This window comes from Mastacembelus armatus, chromosome 6 (assembly GCF_900324485.2).
Source record: "Mastacembelus armatus chromosome 6, fMasArm1.2, whole genome shotgun sequence".
Taxonomy (NCBI): Eukaryota; Metazoa; Chordata; class Actinopteri; order Synbranchiformes; family Mastacembelidae; genus Mastacembelus; species Mastacembelus armatus.
The window spans coordinates 5,670,684-5,692,944 of NC_046638.1; the positions used below are offsets into that span (position 1 = coordinate 5,670,684).

A 22,261-nucleotide genomic window follows, 5' to 3' on the forward strand; every position below is an offset into this window, starting at 1 on the left:
TTCCAGCCGTATGAATAAAAATTAGTATTGCATGACTAATAATGACTAATAATAATGAACTGGCGTCATGATAAATAAGTGTCAGGGAGGTTCTGTCAGTCACTTTGATTAACAGTGCAATGCATGAACAAAACAACATAAACAAAACATCAATATCCCCATTATGCTGGCTTTACTCAGGATGATGTGAATTTTGAGCAGATGTTCACAATACAGAGTCAAGTCCTTTGGGAGCTGTTATTTGAATATGAAGACTCCCTCTGGTGGCAACTGGACACTGCTGAACTGATGTGATTAAACATACAAACAAACCTCTTCACTGTAGTAGGGCTGCTGCATGGCTGTTTAATTTGGATGAAGATCCAAAAAAAAAATGTGTGTGGCACTGTGAAATAACATTAATATGAAGTTTCAGGACATGATAATAGTTTTTTTTTTTCACCATGACAGTGCCATTAACAACAACAACAACAAAAATTAATAACAACAATAATAACAATAACAACAACAATAATAATGGACAAATAATGGTTATTATTAAATAATAATTATTATTATTAATAGTAGTAGTAGTAATAGTATAGCAGGGCCATTTGTATTGATTTTCATTTGAGTGCAAATATTCTAAATTTCATTGTGCTTGTGCAAAACTATGTGTGCAATAAAGAATTCTTCTTCCATGTTATGGAGTAGGCTTACTGTTATTTTTAGGTTTGAATCCACATGTTAAATAGTCATTTTAAATACAAGTTAACTAAATGTCATTTACTTCTGTCTGTAGTCATAATTCCACCAAATTTGTATAGTTACTGTGCAACAATTTGTAATATTGTGCACAGTGTAATAAGAATAATGTTATTCTGACAAGGCCATTCTGGTGAGAGCTTTTTACCTTAGGCCTTTTTTATTGATATGCCTTATTTATTTTTAATTTTTCTACAGCAAATCATGCTTATCCAGATACCTTTCTGCTTTGTTTGACTAGTCAAAAATTTAAGAAACCTCTGTCTCTTCTCAGCTTCTTATAGACCAAATAAACCAGCTATTCATTGTATTTCCAAGAAACTGCATGAAAAACAGTTAACGCGTTGTAATAATGATGGCATAAACTAAAATTACAGACATGAGCTCTCTGAGTAGAGAGACTGCCGGGCTGTTGTTGACCACGAGAAACAGACAAAACCACAGAGACCTTTGTTTCAAGTCATCCCTGCATTGTGGTTTCAAAGCCTTTTCCTTCAAAACATGCCCATCAAAATTCCAGATGGATTTTAGAAATAATGAAAGTCAACATGCAGGCTCCTGGTGAAATAAAAAAGACATGTATTTGATGTCTGCCCTGTAAAAGATGGTCTTGTTTGTCTTCAAATGTACATAGCTCATCGTCGAGGTCTGGGTGGGGATGGTCCTGTTTAGTTTAATTAAAATGTTCAAAGGACCAACAAGCTTTTATTAAAGCAAGATCAAGACCAGGGACAGTGTGCGTCAGCGTTGTTTGTCACCCACTATTGTCATTACAGACACATCGATGCTCGCTTGTTTTCGGCGAACACATTCCTCTGCACGCTAACACACATTATCTGTCACTCTGTGTTAACCCAACACAGTAAGCATGCATATAGGCTCACAAATCAAAGTGTAGACGCAAGCGTCGTCACACACACACACACAGGCTCTCGCACACATTGTACCACTTGGGTGGTATGTGGCAGATCTTGTGACACACTGTTTATTTAACTTCAAAAAGCTGAGGCAGGGATGAGAGCATTTGGCCCACAAGGACATATCAATCTGAGTAAGTCATACGCCACATCACTGCTTGTGCTTTATGCTGCATTTCAGGCCATTGTATTCGAAATATTTCCTCTTCTAGTCTCCGATCACTGTACTTACTGCCCTGTACTAGCCGTCAGCTCTATTACTTTAATAACTGCCAAACTTTTTCAAGATTACACCATTGTGTATCTGTTCCTTTTCATCTGTATGCATTCTTCTCAAACTGTAGAGGGGAAAATGCTGGGAAGTAAATTAAAAAAAAGAAGGGGCTCATATTTTGGCAAGCATGGAATGATATGTCGCACTGTCATTTTGAATATTATTAAGTGCTCTTGACCGACAACTAAATAAGAAAACCCACTGGTTGCCCATGTGTTTGCATGGGAGCTGGTTCAGCTGGAAACAGTGAGAGGGCTGAAATGCAGAGCATGCCAAACCATGGAGTGGCGTCTGGGGCTGGGTCCACCACATCTACACTGGGCCCCAGGCAAAAGGGGGAAATGGCTATTATGTACTCGCAAACTCCCCTTCTACATCTCCAGCAGCCATCTCCCTGTGACTCTCTGTTCTCCTTAATCTTAACACTTCCCTCAAAACCCTAAGTTCAGATTCATTTTGAGAACATGATGCAGTGAAAGGGAGCAGCCTCAGAGGAAGAGGATTGTCAGAGGTGCGCTGAAAGTGACCTTTTAGACTGGATGTTACATGTCTGCTCGTACATTTAAAATGAGTTCAAATGTTCAACCAACCTACCACTCCCCCCATCCGGACCTTTTCCTCTCTCCTGTTTAGTCACAGTTGTGCACGAGGAAAAAGGGTGTGGTCTTATTAATTCCTCACCATGCGTTCTGATATATCAGATCCTTAGTGGCTCATTTCTGAGTGTGTGTGTGGATACTCATGCAAGCAGATATGCCAGACGGTCTGCAGCCTGCTTCTTACAGGCTGATTAGTCCGGGCTGAAATGCTGCACCATGCCCTTTCGATGGAAAGCAGGTTTGCAGAGGGTTGGGCCCTCTCACTAGGGTCTAATACCACTTGGGGAACTTGTATAAAGTTTAAACCAGAACTCAAGGGAGAGTAGTGTTTTTTTCCCCAGTTAAAATCTTCAAACACTAATTTGCAATGTTGCTATTTTAACTATGCTTCACTTTTTAGCATGGCTCCTAGCCAAACTGTCATGGGTGTTTTCCTGATCAGGCCAGTGCTCCAAGACAGAACAGAGAGGCCAGATCAATTTACTGAAATCTGACAGTCTGGCACACCAGGCCAAAGCTGCAGCCTCCATTGAAGAGCACACTGAAATGACTTAGAGGAAAGAAAAGATTCCAGTTTCAAGTTGGAAAGGTCTCAGAATAAGTGAGATTAAGATTTGTTGCTACTGTGCCATGTATCTAGACCTGCCTCATGGGTATATACTGTTTGTGTGTGGTTGTAGCTGAATACTTTCACATAAGTAATGTTATAGATACATAATAATGTATGTGGTAGTTCAGCAGGAATAAATTCTGCTAAAGCAGATCATAGTGCAACAACATTTCGATGGTTTATTTTACTGGTTGTAAGTTTTCTGCTCAAACACTTTTGAAGCACAAGCTAAAGTTTGCTAGTGAACTAGAAGCAAAATAAAAGTACAAGCTGAAAATATGTTTTGTACGCTTCAATTCATGCCAATTTAACTATTTTGGAAGTTATGATTTTTTCTAAATTCTGTTTAGATGAATCTCCTATTTTCCTTCTCAAATGTCAGAAACAATTGAATGAAATACCAGAATAGCAAGATGATGATGATGATATAGCCACATGCATATTTTATAAATCCCTATGAGAAATTCATAAACAGTAGCAATGTTCCCATTTCATTCTCTGTTCTCTCTGAATAAATGCTTTGTATGCAGTTGCTTGAACTGAAATCACAGGCGCAAGACCCAGAAGGGACATGAGCATTGTGATTTAGGTATAGGCACGTGGTAGATGGCGAGTGCATTAAGGACTTGTTACTGTCCTATTTAAATTCTTGTGGATACAGTCCAGTTTGACTTAATAGAAAATAAGCAGAAAGCTGAGGACACATGCCTTAACGACAGAACAATGGATTTCATCACTCAAAAACAACAACAAATAACACTGATGCTACACAAGATTCCTAAACCGCAATCAGTTTCCTTGGTCAGAGAACTGAACCCAAGCATTTACATTCCCAATAAAATCTGACAGACATATGGCTTCAGTAGCAAAGGCCCCAAACCTTGTATGCAGTGGAGCGAATAGAAGCAGTACTCTCTGTTGCTTTCTAATAAGCCTGAGGATATAAGGAAAGGTCTGGGAACAGACAGAGCCCATGTCAGTTTGGCACTTTGGACAGGATTTCATCTGAAATATTAATATCATGAAATGTTCCCTATATGCAGAAGCAACAATTCAACTGGATAATTGCTGTTTTGTTTTTAAAAAGAACACCAGTCTGACCATGAAAAAAGGCATTATTACAGCATAAATGACATAAAACAGTGAGTCTGAGGTTTGCTTTATGACATTTTGAGTGCTCTTAGCACTCCAGCATAGCCTATAGTACTTTAAATAACCGTCTTGGATCACTGAGTCCAATGCGTTTTGGTCTCGTTGGCTGAAGCTATTAGTGAATGTTCTGGGCATATTTTGCCTCAATAGGCAGTACTATGGATGAGATAACATTGCAAAACTGAATTAGGTATTAACTTTCCTCCCCTTTTGGGTAAACTTTGAGGATACATCAAATGCATGCTTTGGCGTTAGAGTTTACATACCTGTGAAAGCTAAACAGAGAGCATTGACTTAAGGTGTGGCCCCATATTTGTATCTGACCGCAACTGTGGACGGGCGCAAGTGCATGGACATGTGCACATGCACACACACACACATGCAAACCTCATTCTGAACAGCTGGGAGTGTTTGCAGTGTGAGTGGGTCATTCGTTCTCCTCTCTGTCTCACACAATGACCCATGCACTGTCTCTGTTTGCACTGCACCTAGCTCAAACAGCATGTATTTCCGTCCCCTGGCCATTCAAGCACACTCTGAGACTCGCTTTTGTATAGACACACACAAACCATGAAGGCTTGGCCTCAGGTCACATTTGGAAAACAAGGGCCAAGTTCATTGAGAAATCATCTAGAATGCCAGAAATGCACCTGATACATTTGCCCTGTGTTTTCTCTTTCAGCAATTGATAATGTGGCATTCCAAACAGTGTTACAGAGATATTAGGTGTGCAGTCTTTCATTTCCTTAACAATGGCAGTCACGAAGACAAACCTGCTGTTGGGAAGAAGTTGGTACACTGAGTTCACAAAGCCAGTGGGAGGTTGTTGTCCTCTCTTTCACTCTCTGCTCAGTTATAGGGAGGTTAATAAAAAATGTGGATAAACAATGAAGTTCCAGTTGTCTTAAAAAAAGGCTTCTTCAAATGAACAATTTCTTATAAGTGTCTTAAATCACATCATCGATTAGACCTATGTGTACCATGAAATTATACTGAAGTCAGATCATCAAGAAGAGTATGGCCTGCTGTTTCTTGTTTTTAAATTTTCACAGAATTTTTATTATTCTGCTGATGAATTCAGCCTAAATCACTTTGGATGAATGTAATAGCTAAATGTCTAAAGTGTTTGAATGTTTTAAATCCACTCCATCTCTGCATATGCCATTCCCCTCAATCCATCTATGCTGTTTATCTTCAGCTTTGTGTTTGGCAAGTTTGAGGTTTCTATACCAACGGCCTGATATGTTTGGATATAAGAATGTGGTTTTCCTGTTTTGGCACTGTAACACTGTCTTTTCATATACCATCCAGACATCACACACTGGGTATGTAATATGTAAAGGCCATCTGTGGTGTTCACTCCTGCTCACTGATGGCTTGGCAGCCATATAGTGAGGCCTAATAATACCAGCCTGATAGACTGCGGTATAAAGAAATGGCAGAAAAATCTTTCCTTACAGTGCTGCCTTTTTCATGAGAGTTGATGTGAAATGATATTCAAGCTAGATTTGCTGTTGATATAAGGGAGCAATTAGCTTGACCAATCATCCTTCAAATTGTTTTGTGGTGCATGCCAAGATTTTGTGTTATGCAATGGTTATATCTTTCCCTGCAGGTTTAAAGCACATAAAATAGCTTGTGCATGTTGTTATTTTGTTTTACTTTTTACCAGTTGCACAATACAACTGAAGATTTCATTCACCTTTAATTAGAATGGAAATTTTGATACAGTGTTAGTTATTCTTTATTTTCATATTGTAGCAAACATATGGCCTGTCACATATAGGACTCCAAAACATTGCTGCATCTCAAAGAGGAATAAAGCCTGGTAATCTTACAATGTCAATAAAAACCCTTCAAAAAACATCACAAAATACTTGAATTTAGTTTCAAGGTTCACTTTGTCTGAGTGGTTAGCACTGTTGCCTCACAGCAAGAAGGTTCGCAACCCAGCCTTTCTGTGTGGAGTCTGCATGTTCTCCCTGTGCTTGTGTGGGTTTTCTCCAGGTACTCTGGTTTCCTCCCACAGTCCAAAAACATGTATGTCAGGTTGTTGGTGACTCTAAATTGCCCATAGGAGTGAGTGTGAGTGTGTGAGGTTGTTTGTCTTTGTGTGTCTCTATGTGGCCCTGTGATGTACTTGTGACATGTCCAGGGTGTATCCCTGCCTTCCACCCGAAAGAGAGCTGGGATAGGCTCCAGTAGATCCCTGTGAGCCTGGTTAGGAATAAGCGGGTATAGAGGATGGATGGATGGATGGATGGTTCACTTTGTAGTTTTTCAGGAGCTTTCAGTTGCATTTCACAGTCGTCCTCAGCAGCTGAAGCTTGCTCAGTTTTCTTCACAGAGCACAGAAATTTATTCAAGCGATAACAGATGATCTCTCTCACAGATCATAATCCCATGGGTTGCCCCACCATGTAACACTGTCCTAGCACTGTTGATTCAAAGAAAAAGGTTTATGGAATTCGAAGCCAGTTGTTCTTAAGGATAAAGTCACTTGAGATGATTGTATTGTGACAAATGATTTGAATTGAATTGAAAATTGAATAAGATAAATCCGATAAAACACAACTGTAATGTATTCATATTTTATCATCCCAAATCTACATAATTTTAATTTACTTCAAACACCATTAACCCACTTATAATATCTTTACTCTCAGCAGCCACTAGTTTTTTTTACCACCTTTTCATTATTTGAAAATTCCTCCCTAAGCTGTTTTCTTTGGCCACAGCCCAAAAAGCATTGCAGTGTCAAAGGTTACAACCTATAAGCATAATGCAAAATGTATGTCATGAGATCAGAATTAGCAAGTAAATGAATACTGGTACTAATATTCTGTACATAGTGAAATCCATATCCATGTGCTGTGCCTCTGAGCTGAACGTCCAGCTACAGGTGGGTTCAGAGTGTCCTGGGCTTCTCTGGCAGCCTCAGGTTGGGCCTGGCATGAAGCCGCTTGACGAACACAGGTTCTCTTTGTTGTGTCAGCCACACACTGAACCCTGCAGGGGCCTCATATACACAAAGGAATGTTTGGATGGATCCATTACACAGCCACACACACTGCTTGTTTGCCTGTTTGACTCCACAATAGTAATCTGACATCTAAACTGGGTCAGGGAGGTTCTTGTAGTATTTAGAAGCTGGACAGTGAATTACGAGGCAACTAGAGTAGAGGAAATGCTACAGAGACAGTTCAATTATTCTGAGACAGGAAGTTCGGGATCAGAATCATTTAAATTGTCAAGAACAATAAATGTCCAAGGCATCATCCTTGTGACAGCAGGATACAGACACTGACAGCTTATCAACTGATCAGTTTTTACAAATAACACACAACACAACATAACACAACACACTCTATGTGCAACACAAACCTTGCACATAGAGACCACATAGAGACTTGTATAGGCCTTTTTTTTAATAGAAATGAACTATTTATACATTATCTGAGTCCATTTTTTATTAATATCGTTTACTTCAACTTTATCTCTTTCCAAGCTCTTTTGAGGGTATGAATCCCACAGTTTGCATCACACACTCTGTTTCAACTCTCATCCTCATCCTGGCCTCCAGTTAACCCCACACTTTTCTCCCTGTGTGTTTGTGTCTGTAAAAGCACACTTTGTTGTGTCTGAGCAGTGAAGCATCCCAGTGAGCCATGGCTTTCTGTGAGAAGTAACTGCTATTTCAACTCCAGAGCACTGGGCTTCCTGCGGTTTGCCTGTCTGTCGGTCTGAGTGTCTGCCCTCAAACTTCCCCTCAGTGCGTAAAGGAAGACTATATTTCCACAGAGACAGAAGAGTGACAGTCAGTGTTGCCAAACCAAGAACTCCCTACCAGCAGGCTAAACTCCACTGGAAATGCGGACAGAGAGCATTCTGGGTTGTTTGACAGCAGAAGTCAAAGGGCATGTTTGGTTCCACTGGGCTTGGACTGTGGCTGCTCTGTGGGGTTCCTCCTTTCTTCTCTTTCTTCCTCAACTTCATATCCTCATTGGTTTCCCTCTCTGTCTGGTGTCAGGCTCTGGGTGAGGACAATACAGTGGCTGGTGGACACCGAAGACCTTCCTTAATTCATATGGAGGCCGAAGCCATTACCTCAGCTGCCTCCAACATTACAATGGTATTTTCAGTCACAGTGTAAACTCTGTTATAAACTAGAGCCACAGAGACATGAAAGGCTGTTTTTTATTTTATTGTGGTGCAACACTTTTTTTACTGCATGCATTCCCACAGAGAATGAAAAGCACATCTCATTCGTTTTGACTATCTTATAACAATTAGGCCAAGTCCCAAAGTAGAAGCTATCATCAGCCTCTGGTGAGAGTCTATTGTAAGTGTGGAATGGCAATTTATTGCTAGTATAAAAGTCATTTATATGGAGGACATGACTAAAAAATTCCCAGATCAAACTGACATATGTCAGTTAGTTCATGAATAAATAGAAATGCTTAAGTATCTGGACGGTGCACTGCTTATATGCTAATTAGGCAAAGTAGGCCCACATTTTTAGAGCAGCAATTTTTAGTCTTTGAATTCAGTTGTAACATAACCAAAGGTAAGAAACAAAATGACCAAAATGTTCTTCCTTTTCCCCCTTGCCATTCTTCTGAGTAGTTATTTTATTTTTCACAGAATTTTTGTTTTGTTTAGGTCAAATCGGCCACCTTCGCATCTCTTTGCGCCAATATTACACCAGGAGTGGTTGGTCTGTGATTGGATTAGGACTTTTCCATTGACCAGCGGTTTGCAGAGGTTATAATCTTGCACCCCAAAGACAGATTTCCCGTTAAGTCCAGGAAAGCTGTCTGACACCATTTACTGGAATCTAGTGGAATTTGTAGCAAATGCTTGCTGGCAGAGACACATATGCACAGAAAGTGGCAGATAGCAAATGTGGACAATGCAATTTCTCTTTTTCAACCAATAGTGCATAAGGGTAATAAATTTGTCTTTTCTTTATCATCATTTAGCTTGAACAGAATAATGGCTCCCAAACGTGCACAGTGCTGGCGCCGCATGCTGTCGGACAGATAAATCATTCATAACCAAACGATTAAATATATTGAGGGATATATTGGTGGTTAATGGGTGGTTGGATCCTGGCACTCCTGTATGAAATTCAGACTTGACCGCTGTCATCAGGAAGACATTCAAATGATGATGTCTTTGGGAATCACTGCCTATCTGTGTGTGGTATAATAAATTAGAGCAATATGTCACAGAACAAGCTCAGTACAGTTCAATCTACTGTTTATGTGTTTGATACATTCACTTCAAAATGTTTTGTAATGTGACCTGTACATGACTTCCCACCAGCAGAATTATGTACAGATTATTTCATCACACTATCAGACCTGGTGTCCAGTTATTGTAAGAAAAAGGCCTAGCTTAGCTGCTACTGAAAAACATTTCTGAAAACAATGTGACAACTGTGTCTTCCCAGTAGATGGAGACAGAGTATGCAAAACAAAATCCTACATAATGAGCTCGTGTCACCAAAGAAAGTCTGTATTCTGTCGCTCTCACTTGATTAAAAAAAAACACTCACAGGAAATGCATTAAGTTATATGTTTTGCAATTTTTTTTGTTGATTTAAATCCATTTGACCCTTTACAATTCACAGACAAAAAGACAGAGAAAAACAGAACAAGACCAAAACAGCATGCTACGAAGAGGGGCTGGTGATAGAGTTACACGCTGTTCATACATAAAACCTGTTTGGGATTTGGTTAAACTGAGCGAGTTCTTGACTCTGATCTTTGGACACTCAGCAGAGGGAGCTGTTTGACAAGCATTGAGGCAGCGGTGGGAATGAGGTCCTTACTTTAAGCAGCCTCAACAGTGGAGCCAACGGTTCTGGCCCACATGGAGCTGAGGTTTGACTGCCCCCCAGTCCCTCCGCCATCTTAATTGCTGCCATTTTTGCAGGAGTAACTTGTGCCTAAAAACAATCACTGATGCTTAAGGGCCAGCTGGTTATCAGGTGAACATTAGTATTTTATGTATTGTCCTACCATGACAATGTCAGTCAGTTATTTTTTTTAAGTATTGCTGCTATTTCTTCCTTCTATTTCTATATGTTGCTACTTCTGGAATTTCCCCTACTGTGGGACAAATAAAGGTTAATCTTATCTTAATCTCTGAGCGATATGAGGCATTTCACATTCTGCTGAAGTGACCACTTTATTTCTCTTTTTACCTGAATTTATTTGTCTGCAGTTTCTCTCTGCACCTTTTTATTTGGCAAAGTTCATAGTGAAACTCTCTTGCTTTTCCTCCCTGCTTCATTAATTACCATGAACTAAAGTTGAGACAGACCTACCAGCTGGCTAATGGAGGCCCAGTCTCTGCTTGCATGCCACTGCACACATGAATATAATTAATAACTTAATTAGCACTTCCTGACTACAGCCAAGACTACAGTGTATTGGATTGCCAGCTAGATTGTATGTGTGAGTGTGTAAAATTGAATGTGTAAGGCAGGGGGTGGGGGGTTCCTTTTGACTCTTGATTGCACACCCCTTTCTAGATTCAGAGAAACACATCTCCTCCAATTCCAGCCTTGTTGTGTGATTGAAACAGTGTCTGGCCCTGGCTGTACAGCAACACTACCCCTATTAAGATTCAAAAACAGTTTGATCAAACATAGACATTGTGGCCACTGTTCCAAGTCAAAGTGCATTATAGCAGTGGGTTCTGTGTTAGCATGTATCACAAAGTACTTAAACATCAAACATATTCAAATACTCTGTTTAATTGTACAATCTCTGGCCGATCTCTCCCAGAATGGATCATCAAATCTGTCTCCTCTCATTGTACATGCATTGACATTTAAAATCTGCAGCAAATAGTGGTATACACAACTTACACAAATGTACTCAATGATGTGATTATTCCCATGTGAGGAAATGTCCATGATTGCATAGCGGAAACTTTTAAAACCTTGCAGTGCTGCATGTTTTTTCAGTTCAATTTAGTTCCCTGCAGACCTACCCAGTAGAACCACATTCTGTTGGTTCACCAAACTCCTCCTTATAAGAACATTAGCTTTCAGGACTGTAATCTTTAGAGACAATAAGTGTTTAATTTCCCTGTTCAATTTTTTGGACACTATTAGTTAATGTAATTTAAGTGTGATAAATAAAACAATAAATGCTATATATTTCTTACTGTCAGCTATTCACATAAAAAAATATTCTCTCCATACTGCCTGTATGCCTGTCATGCATTTGTAAATATTCACTGTTGGACCAAATCTGCAGATTTAAATAGTCCACAGCAGCTACTATTTGACTTAACCTTTGCTGTGAACAATTACAAAAATGTAGTATATGGCAAGGCTTAAGGATTTAACCCAGCATGCTTCATAAAGGAATTTGTATGTATCACAGCTTGGGCTTTGTTTTTGTAGATTTATTTGCAGACCGAACAGAAAATTAGGGCAAAAGGTAAAATTGTTAAATATTCCTGTTGTAAAAATCCATCACAGTTTAAAGAACGTGGTTCAACCAGTCTGATTGCCTGACTGCTTGTCAGACCACTGTGTGAAATTCTAGTGAGACAGACATAGTAGTAATGGTCAGGAATATGACTCAAGTTGTGGTAAACCAGAATTATCCTTTGATATTCTTTAGTAGACAAATAAGAATCAAACTATTTTGAATTCATTTTATTTGCTGATTTTTGTTGTAATAGTTTACTCAAGGTTTCTCTGTCTGGTTTTGCTGCACGTGTTAGCAGGCATCCTAATTTACATGGCTAAAAAATATACTGCTACTAATGAGATTATCTTTCCCCAAAATGCTTCAAAGATTTTGAAAAAGATAAAAATCAAGATCCAATGACCCAGTAAATTATAGTAACAGAGAGTTCACCAAATTTCCTGCCAGTATACAATTTGCATCCAGACCAATTTTCATCTTTCAACAGAGCAGACCCCAGAGCCATAAACTGCTCGACTTTCGTGTGTAAACTCCGCTGCTCAAGCACCCTTCTAATCATACAGGTCAAATAGAAGTTTAACTGAATTATAGTCACGTGTGCCAATTTACACCAAGCTCCTTCTTTTGTTTTATGCTTTGTTTCCACGTAGTTAGAATGTTAGAATTAACTCTGCCATGTATTGAAAATGAGAAGAAGACCCAAAATACATTAACAGAGAAACTCCATGAGTTTGTCTTTTGTTTATTTGTTTGCTTTATTATACTGGTTTCCCTTTACAGTTCAGGGTTTTTTCTAATTGTGATAATTTCACTTGAGCCATCCTGGCCATTTCAAATTCATTTCCTGCCTACCCCCGCCTCTTCCAGCTCTGTCATTGGGGGATACAGCTCTCTGTTGGTAATGCGTAGGCCAGCTCACCAAGGCAAATTTGTAGTGATGCCATTGCAAAGCGACACTGGGGGCCCAGTGTGCTGATTCAGCCTGTGTCGAGAAGGAGGGGTGAAGGGAAAGAAGGAGTGACACAGGGAGAGGAAAAAAATCTGTATAGCAGCGGAAATATCTTCAGCACAGCTCTATGACAGAGGGAAGGCTTTGTCTGAACAGGCTCTACTGACCTGTGAGCGTTTTAGATCCAAAAAACAAAATAGAGATACACAAGTAGGCGGTCTGATTTCCATTTGTGATAGAGGGTTTACAGTAAAATGCACTGCAAATGTTTCTAGAAATAGTGTTCTGGTAAATGAGTTCTATTTTCCTTTTCACACATCTATGCATTTGGATAGACCTTCAGTTCTTAAAGAACCTTAACCTGGCCTGATCATTGAGTCCTTCACCACGAAGGAAGTTGTTATTCTGGCATTGGACAAGTACAGTACATGTTTGTCATCTCTGGGACATTTGTGTGCTGTAAGACATATACAGTAATCATATTGTACAGATACTGATATTGATAGCTTCATGTTGTAAGTTCTTTGAGGTCAGTTAGCGTAAGAGAAAAGTTGTACGTTGTTCTGTGATAAATCCAAACGTCTGACCATTAATTATACTAATGTCTTTCCTGTTGTTTTCTCAGCCTTTTTCACAGCACTGGCAAACAGTGAAAAATGTTGTGTTTCATTGACTTTGTAAATGAAACGTCCTCCTGTCTTTGAATTATTGCACTTTATGCCCACAGAACACATTTTGCAAGTGCGGTGCAGTCAACGGTGGATGCTAATGAAGGTTTGAAGTGTGCGGCCAGTATGATTGTTTCGTAAACAGAAAAGTAGCATTTGTCATGGCTGCATTTGACAGCTCATGACAACATGTGATGAATAACACATGGCGTGTTGAGTAAGAGAACCGCAGAAGTGCTGTGTGAAAGGCCCAACAGACAGTCTGAATCGACAAAGCTCTTCTGGGTCAGCTAGAGGAATAAAATTTCAAATGTAGACCATCAAAAAGCACTGACAGAGATCAATGCCAAGACAAACAACAGGGGCTCAGCCACATGAGCTAAACATTTAGATGCTACATTCAAAAATTAGTTGTTTACTGACACATGCAAACACACAGCACAGAGAACTATAAGTACATAATGAATGTAAAAGTGAATGCACATGAACACATATAAACATGAGCTAGAGCCACACTTTTATTCATGCTGCATGTATTTGTATAGATACAACAATATTCCTGTTATAGTATGACAACTGAATCAGCAGTCGACTGTTTTTCATTTGCGCTAGCAAGGGTGAGTGAGTCCATGGAGTCCCATGACCAAAAATAGACGGTTTATCTGAGTGAGTTATCAAGGCCTGCCCCAAATCTTGCTAAGGCATGTCTGCCAGCCTATCTAAGCCTATCACTGTTCTCTGAGGGAAAACAAACAAGACACACACACAGACCTACACAAACATTTGGCAGCATGGAAGCTCATCATTTCATACTTTTCCTCAGAAAGCTGGGCACAGGTAAATTGAGGGGAGTCCAATGCCATGTTTGTGTCACAGCATTTCTGGTCCTGTGTCAGTGTTAGGCTGCCTTTACTGCAGAACACAGCATAAGGGCCAGCCTTTGTCAACAGTAATAGGATAAAGTGCTAGACCTAAAGTGCCAGGGGAGCCCACGTGATCACTTTACCTGACATGACCCCTTCCACATGAACGTGACTACGCCCTATGGGTGTTGCTGTGGTTTTTACACCTCTTATAATAATGTAACATGACCTGCTGTGCACCTTAGACTAAACCACCAGCTGTATGCCTTGCACTGGTTATTCGTTGTTCTCTGTTTTTTAAATCATGCAGGATATTTGCCTGGAATACTGGAGTCAATTAGAGTCAAAGCAAAGAAGTTCAGGTTTAATTTAAAACTATTCATTTATGTGGATGGGAACATGGTAGTTAGTATATGTAATGCTTTGTGTTTTTGTGCGTAAAGCAGTGAGTTATAATAAAAGTTTCTAAGATGCTTTGTTGTAAGTGAAAAAGCATGAGATTGGTTCAGTTTACATAATGGCTCTATATTCATTGAAATTAAACAAAGTTGCTATTAACTAAATTGCCACCTTATGATTGAACATATTCAAAATTTATTGGGCAAAGCAGTGTCACAGTTGCTTAAGAATAGAAAAGAAGCTGCTGTGAGTGTTCTAATTACACAATGTTGAAGTGAACTGTTGGTTTGACTGGAAACCTTTCCCATATCCAGGTAGAACGGTAACTCTACTGTTAGCATATTTACAGAGTAGGTCTAATTGTCTTACAGTGGCTTCAAGAATGTCTTACTTATAGAGGTATCTCAGGAAAATCACACAAAAATTGTTTGTGTGTATGATACCGTGTGCTGTTCACAAATACATGTCAATGTTAATACCTTTAAGAACAGCATGTTATCTAAACACAAGGACTTGGGATTTACCCTTTATATTGAGGTAGTTTCCAGGTTTCGCCAACATTTTGTTGGTGACTTCCCATAGAAAATACATTGAAGAGACATTTGGTTGATGGGGCTCATTTCACCACCTCCTTATCCAAATGTTCTGACTGTCATTTGGATTAGTGGATCAAATAACCTGGAATTAGCGATCCCTTTCATATTATTTTTATGGACCAACGACCCTACATTTACAGTTTAACAGTCTCCTGGCATTAGACCATTATGAGTGACATATAGTATTAAAGCCAGTAGTTTCCAACATTAGCTCAAGTACTGTAAAAGCACTGAGAACTGGTTCAACAAAGTATTGTGTTCCTCTCCAAACACTCCTGTTCATTTAATACAAACCCAGTTTCACTTTCGCATGCAAGCCCCCAGAACTTGAGATTCCTGATGAAAGATAAATTATTAAAATGGTAATGTTTTTGGAGTTCTGGTAGTGGGGACTTATAACAAAATAGTCTCCTAGAGGTTTTGCAAGTCAGTATTTCCACAGAAAATGAAGACATTAACAAATATCGGCTAGAGCTGATGCCATAATAATTTTACCAGCTGATTACATGAGAAAATAGCACACTATGTATAGTGTGATATTTGCACATTTCACAATTTTCTGCGTCAGTTTGAATGATGTGATCCTTCTATACTCTCAAAAACAATGCATTGTTTCTTTACACAGTAAAAGCTGCTGCATTTGTGCACAAGTATTCTGTTTCTTCCAGTCACTGAACTGTACTTTAAAAATCCAAACTGAGCTTCTGAAAACATAGAGTAATTAACAGGCTTCTTCTTTTGTAATTTGAAACACACCTTTAAACTGTAAATGAAATGACTGTAAAGCATGCCTCTACCTTTACCTCAGGGTCTAAGGTCACTGCTGCAAAGTAACATGAGCCTTATTAGCATAAACTGTTACCTGCTTATGTCTTTTCCACATGCTATTTCTTTTTCTTCTTGATTAGGTTTTGCCTACATTTGCATTCAGATATGGAGCCATAAAGCAGTGTTAGGTATCAGTCCAGGTACCTTTTTCCTGCTTTTAATAAATAATGACATAAATAAATAACCTTGAATGTAACTATATGTTCAGTGTGATTTACAGTTCCAAGTAGAAGCACATAGCTATAAGTAAATGAAAGGATCAATATGAGCTATACATTAAACTCAAGCTACAGCACTTTGTCAAATATACTTTAAATGATTGAGAACAAATGGAGGGAGGAGTGTAGTTAATTATATGCCACAACATTTTCCAAAACGCTGACATTAAAATAAGTTGTGTAATGACATTAAAATTGTCATCCTACTGAAAAAAACAAACTTTTTGCCAAATATGTTTGAATGTGTTTTGGTATCTTTTTTAAAGCAAAATGCCAATATTAGTAAAAGCAAAACCTTTAATCTGAAATTATTCTCTTGAAGAATCAAATTTATAGATACCTTAAACTGGTTCTTCTAAGTGTAAGTCTTTTACAAATTTAACTCTTTATTTAGGAAAACTAAAGTGATACAGTCTCTTATTGACTATACTGATGTAGTGTTTATGAAAAAGCCGTGGGAAAGGTAGTGGCAGGTCTACCCAACACATCACCATGAATTGAAATAATTGAAGACTATGGTGGGGAGTATGCCATGCCTGTGCTAGCAGATAATCCCTCATCAGCTGCCGTCTGGAATGAGAATGAGGAGTGCATTTCATGAAGGGACTCCCCCCATGGAGCTGCGGAAACTGAGAGGCAGCACTATTTAATTACTGTCCCCACTAAACAGCACTCAGAGTTGGTGGAATACAGAGACTGGGGTGGGACAGCGGGCTGAGGTTCTGGTTGTTGTATGAGGTGGGGGGTCAGTGAGGGAATGCCTCACCCCCTAATGCTTGAAAACAGGAACAATGAGATTTTGTTTAAACTGAAGGCTCTGCAGCTTTGCCTCAGTTTCCATTGTCTCCCAGGCTCTTTCTTAAGCCCTTGTAGGTTACAAATCCAGACGCATATTGAGTCGTTCATGCATCTGTCATTGACAGGGTGAAGCCCACATAGGGACTCCTGCTGGGAATTTAATGAACATGTTTTCCTAAGGAGGTAGCTCTGAAAGTTAACAGACTAGCACGAAGAATGTGAGAAAGTTAGTGACAGCCAAGAGTTTTAAGGGCTGGTGCCAGTTTTGGTGTACAGTCTTTGATTTCATGCAGGATTTTTGTGGGTGTGTTGTCTGTGAGGTTGGTGGTCTGGGCACCAAAATATCCACTGAGAACAAAGATTATCTCCAAGTCATGCATTCCCAATGCCCAATGGTCATTGTATTGATTAATCCCTGCTTTATGCAAAAATGGAGTCACATCTTCTCAATCCAAAGCAAATGAAACCCTCCATTACAAATACAGAAAGTAGAAATGAGGTCCAAACACAACTGAGAATGATCTCTTTGTGAAAACTGGCCTTATTCAGGAGCTGGGGGTGAGAATGGAGAACGTCACCAGAGCATTCTGTTTACAAATAAGTATGGCTCAGAGGGCAAAGAGCCTCCAGACTGTCTGAGTTTAAGGAGCATTCAAGCAAAGCATCTCCTCACAGTCACAGGCAACCTCACAGCTTTACCCAGTGAACATGCTTATGGATGATGAAAAAACCTCAATGAATTTGAGGGGCAGCAATGAGAAACATAGTAATCCTTAATCTAAATATCAGGGGTTTTGCATTTACAAGCATGTTGTCTGGATGCTTGATCAAGCAGCAAAGAGGTCCATTGTATGAAGCAAAGTATAGAAACAGGACAAGGATGTGAACATTCAGGCTCTGTCACACAGTTGTCGGAGTGACTTTAAATAAAAAATATGCTTTTTAACTTGTGTTTTGCTGAAGTGGGTGGAGACCGAAAGCAGCTGCCCTGGGGAGAAAAAAAAAATCTTCCATTATTTCAAGGTCAGTATTGATTTGTTCAAGAACATGCATGTGCAGAATACAAATAAAAATATACCGCTTGCAAATATTACAATACGTGGTATTTTATAAATAAAAACAGTCATATTTATCGTAGCAACTTGACGAAAACAATGTCAAAGCACACAGTATTGCACATTTTGGTAACTTATTTCTGCAAGTACTGATAATGAGGATATGAAATAGCCAAATCTAGCAGTGCACATTCTTTGTGTACTCACAGGACTCAGAACATGGGCATGAAGTTTATCTTGTGTAAACACAAAACCATCTCATGTGTTTAGTGTCATAAACTGTGGCTTCTTTTTCTACTTATTACACTCCCTGGGGAAATATAGTTATGATGCAGAATGAAAGGGCTGCCTGATGAACAGAACACTGATATCCATTCCCACTGATGAAACAAAGTGAAATACAGCAGTACAATTGCTTGGATCCAGTGTTCAACATGTGTTGAGACTGACCAGAGGTTTCTCCCAAACGTTTAACATCAAGTCAGTAGAAATGATTTGATTTGACATGCAGAATCATAGTTGTGCCTTTGTCTTTGTGTCTGTGTTGGAGCTGCCAGACGGGTGGGTGTTGAGGGCAAAACCTTGTGGTGCCTTTGAGAGAATTTCTGTGTGGTGGATGCGTCAGTGGTCCATACATACTCTCCCCCACTGCTCTGAAGAAAAACCTTATCAGTTCACAATGTCAAGATACAGATTTCTTCGAGAAATCACTGTGCAATTATAAAAAAGATGAAAAATACGTGTCAACCTCGTTCACGTTATGTGGACACATATTTGTCTTCTTCTGGCATTTTTTCTTGTTCTGTGTATATGGATAAAGGTCCAAACACGGCAGATCTGCTGTCACACATACCATTTTTAGCATAACTACTGGAGCTGCAATGATAGATTCATCTGCAGATTATTTTCCTGGTTAATCATTTATCAGTTTGGACTAGAAAAAATATTTAAATACTGAACATACTTGCAGCTTTTACAGAACCCCCTGTATAGTCAGGGGGTTATATATCTTCAAAATTGGTTGTTTTGTTCAACCTACGATCCAAAGGATATCCAAAGGTTTTCAGTTCACTATTCCATAAGATGAAGACAAGCAGAAAATTCTTACAATTCAGAAGGTAGAACTACAGAATATTTAGCTTTTATGCTTGAAAAGTTGCTCTAATTATGAACTGATTTTTAAATGTTATCCTAATTGACTAATCAACTTGTTTGGGATTTAATATACTTAAGACCCAGAGTTTCGAACTACTAAAAACAACACTTACAAAATCCTTTTCTGCAATAAAGAATTAGAATCTCACTCTCAAACCTGCTATTTTATATTTATATTCATCAGCGTACATTGCCCCAGAATGGGAGACAAAGCTTCAAAAATAAACCAAAATTCTTTGCAGCCACAAGACATGTTGCATTTTAAGGAAGTGGTAGATACACTGCACTGTTTGTAAAAAGTTGGTTGGCTGTACTAATATGCCCTTATTCCTAATCTACAGAGAGAACAAGTTCATACCCCCTTATCTAGCATTCCAGGAAATGTAGAAAATCCTAAGAGGAAAAAAATAGATTAGGTAAACATCAAAACAATGTAATCAGTACTTAAGGAGATCAGTTAAGACACAACGGTGGATTACGACACAAAAAGTAGAAACAATTGTCCCAGTGCATTAACATCAAACTTACCAAATATTGTTAAGAGGCAGGGAAGTCTTAGAGAAACAGAAATCCCTGACATTCTATATCATTTCTTCAGTCATAAGTCCGTGATGCAAAACTCTTGCCCTGAGCTCACTCTATGAACCCACTCACCCCATTCACTAATCCCCACTCTCCTAACTGCGGTGATTTGTCACATGACAGTTCAGAGCCTAAAAGCTGTGCGTGCACAATCTGGAGAAGGCACGTCACAAACAACGGTCACACTCATGCACAGCTAATCTCATTACCCTTGTCTCTATGCAGTATGGGGTCAACAGGGTTGTGCTGCTTGTGCCACAGCAGTGCCCCTAAATCAAAATGACCATGAATTTCGGCAGGGTTTCACAGAAACATGAGTCACCTTAGTATTAGAGGTGGTTTGTATTAATAGTGGCTATCAAGGGGCCTAAGTGGATTGGCTTCAAAGTAAAACATGTTGCTGGGTAAAAGTTGTTTGTGTGCTGAGGATGAAAAGTCAGTGCAGCCTGTGTTTACTGTCTGTCAAGCCTGGTATTTTAGAGCAGTTCATGCAACAGGTGCAACATAAGATACAGTGAGAGTTATTCTGAGTGATGGCTCAAGTCCGCATTAAAACATCCCTAAGGCCATTGAGTCTGTTTGAAGGATTGCAGAGTAACATGACTGCTTAAGTGCAGTCTGCATAGAGGATGTATGGTGCTTGACTAGAAAGCTTACAGATGTAACTTTATTCCTAATACACTTTCAAACATTTGCAATACAACTGATCAGATTTGATTAAAAGGAATATATGTTCAGTAGTAATGCAAATGATTGGTTTGTTTAGTTTACCTACCTTCAAAGCACAGGATCTGACTAGTGACTAATAGTTGGTATTTGAAAGTTTTTTTTTTTAAAAAAGCATAAAATTGGTATTTATAATAAATATTCTATTTTTCTACACTTTGCATTTATAAAGGTCACATTTTGCATTGATCACAGGGCAGTGACAGAGATGTTTGACAACATGCATTTATTATGTGTTTATTTTATCGCAGTTCTAGAGGTGATTTTAAAATGCAGTTTTATTACTACTTTAACTTTTATGTTTTATGTTCCTGTAAACAAATGTACTCATGATTTTTCAGCTAAAGTGTGTGTTCACCAGCCAAGATGCCCATTTTTGAAGTGTTTCCACTGCACCTGCACACAAATACCTACAATAAACATGATTTATTTGCATTAACTCTAAAAATAAAAGTAAATGAGCTTCAAACCTGCACCTACATGTTGCACGGTAGATCAGCTGATGACTTCCGCACCAGAGCAGAAATGTGGTATTGATCAGTCCTGGACCATCTAATAATGTCTATCTTTCATGCGAATTTAGAGATGAACAGTATGACTGTTGGCATCATAATTCCATAATATAAACCTAAGAGGCAGTGCAGCAAAGACCTCAATCCTCCACAGAAACGACTTTCAAATCGTTAAAGACCAAATAAATATTTTCCCTCAAAACTCTTGTTGGCTGTGATAATAACTTGCAGTTCAGCCTTTATGCACAGAGAGTGAGTCAGATTCGCCATGAAGCCGTGCGGAGATATTGGGGACAGTCTGCGCAGCGGATGAAACAGATCAAAAGCTTTCGCTGGGATGTGTATAATCCTGTCCTCACGACAGTCGTCAGACCACCTCGTAGATTATTATCACAAGGACCAAAACAACACGCAGCAGCTGGAGCCGGAGCGAATACATTAATGTGTCGCTTTTTCTCGGTTTCCACTCAAGCTTGTTAACTGAGGACGCACAGCTGACAAACAGCAGGCACATGGTGCGTTGGTATTATGGTGAGTATACGGCAACTTTTCTTTGTCCTGCGACATTTATTTGACATGTTGTGACTTAACTGGGGACATTTTATAAGATGTTAATGTAGCTGTGAATATTTGTTTTATTGTTTTGCACAACAGGAACTATATATGTCACTGTTAATCGTTATATTATTCTGAGAATATTTGTAGTAGCTTTTGTAGCGTGTCTTCTGTGGACATCAGAGACTGTACATTGACTCTGCCCTGTGTTTGTACACAGTGCCCTTTGTTGGTGTCCTGAGCTGAGGCTGTCATGGGGAAAAAAACATAAATGTTTGGTTTAACTCAGCAGCTGAGGTTCGGTCTACTTTATGGTCAGAATAAAAACTAAACTGCAGAAGAATGAAATTCATACCGTACCGTTATTAGTCTGGTCTCTGTTTAAGCACAACTAGTGTTGTAGTCATATTACAAAAGATAATTAAAAGTGCGTCTATGCCAAGGAAACAGGAAATGGTTAGTTTCACTATTTCAGTCCATTATTTTGAAGAAGGATTTCCGGCTGTCATTAAAGATAAATTAATGTGTGCATGAGAAACCATATCTACTGTATTGTCAGCCAGTTAGTAGCTGGTATCTAGACTATAATTGCAAGTTAATAATTATA

The 22,261-nt window shown here is 39.0% G+C and overlaps 1 long non-coding RNA gene across 1 annotated transcript in view; it reads left to right on the forward strand.

Moving 5' to 3' along the window:
• Positions 1-21,167: 21,167 nt before the first annotated feature.
• Positions 21,168-22,261, forward strand: part of LOC113132707 (uncharacterized) — a 36,393-nt gene continuing 35,299 nt past the window's right edge. The window contains exon 1 of the long non-coding RNA XR_003295929.1: positions 21,168-21,630. This is a non-coding gene — a long non-coding RNA (uncharacterized LOC113132707). The remainder of the gene's footprint in view (positions 21,631-22,261) is intronic.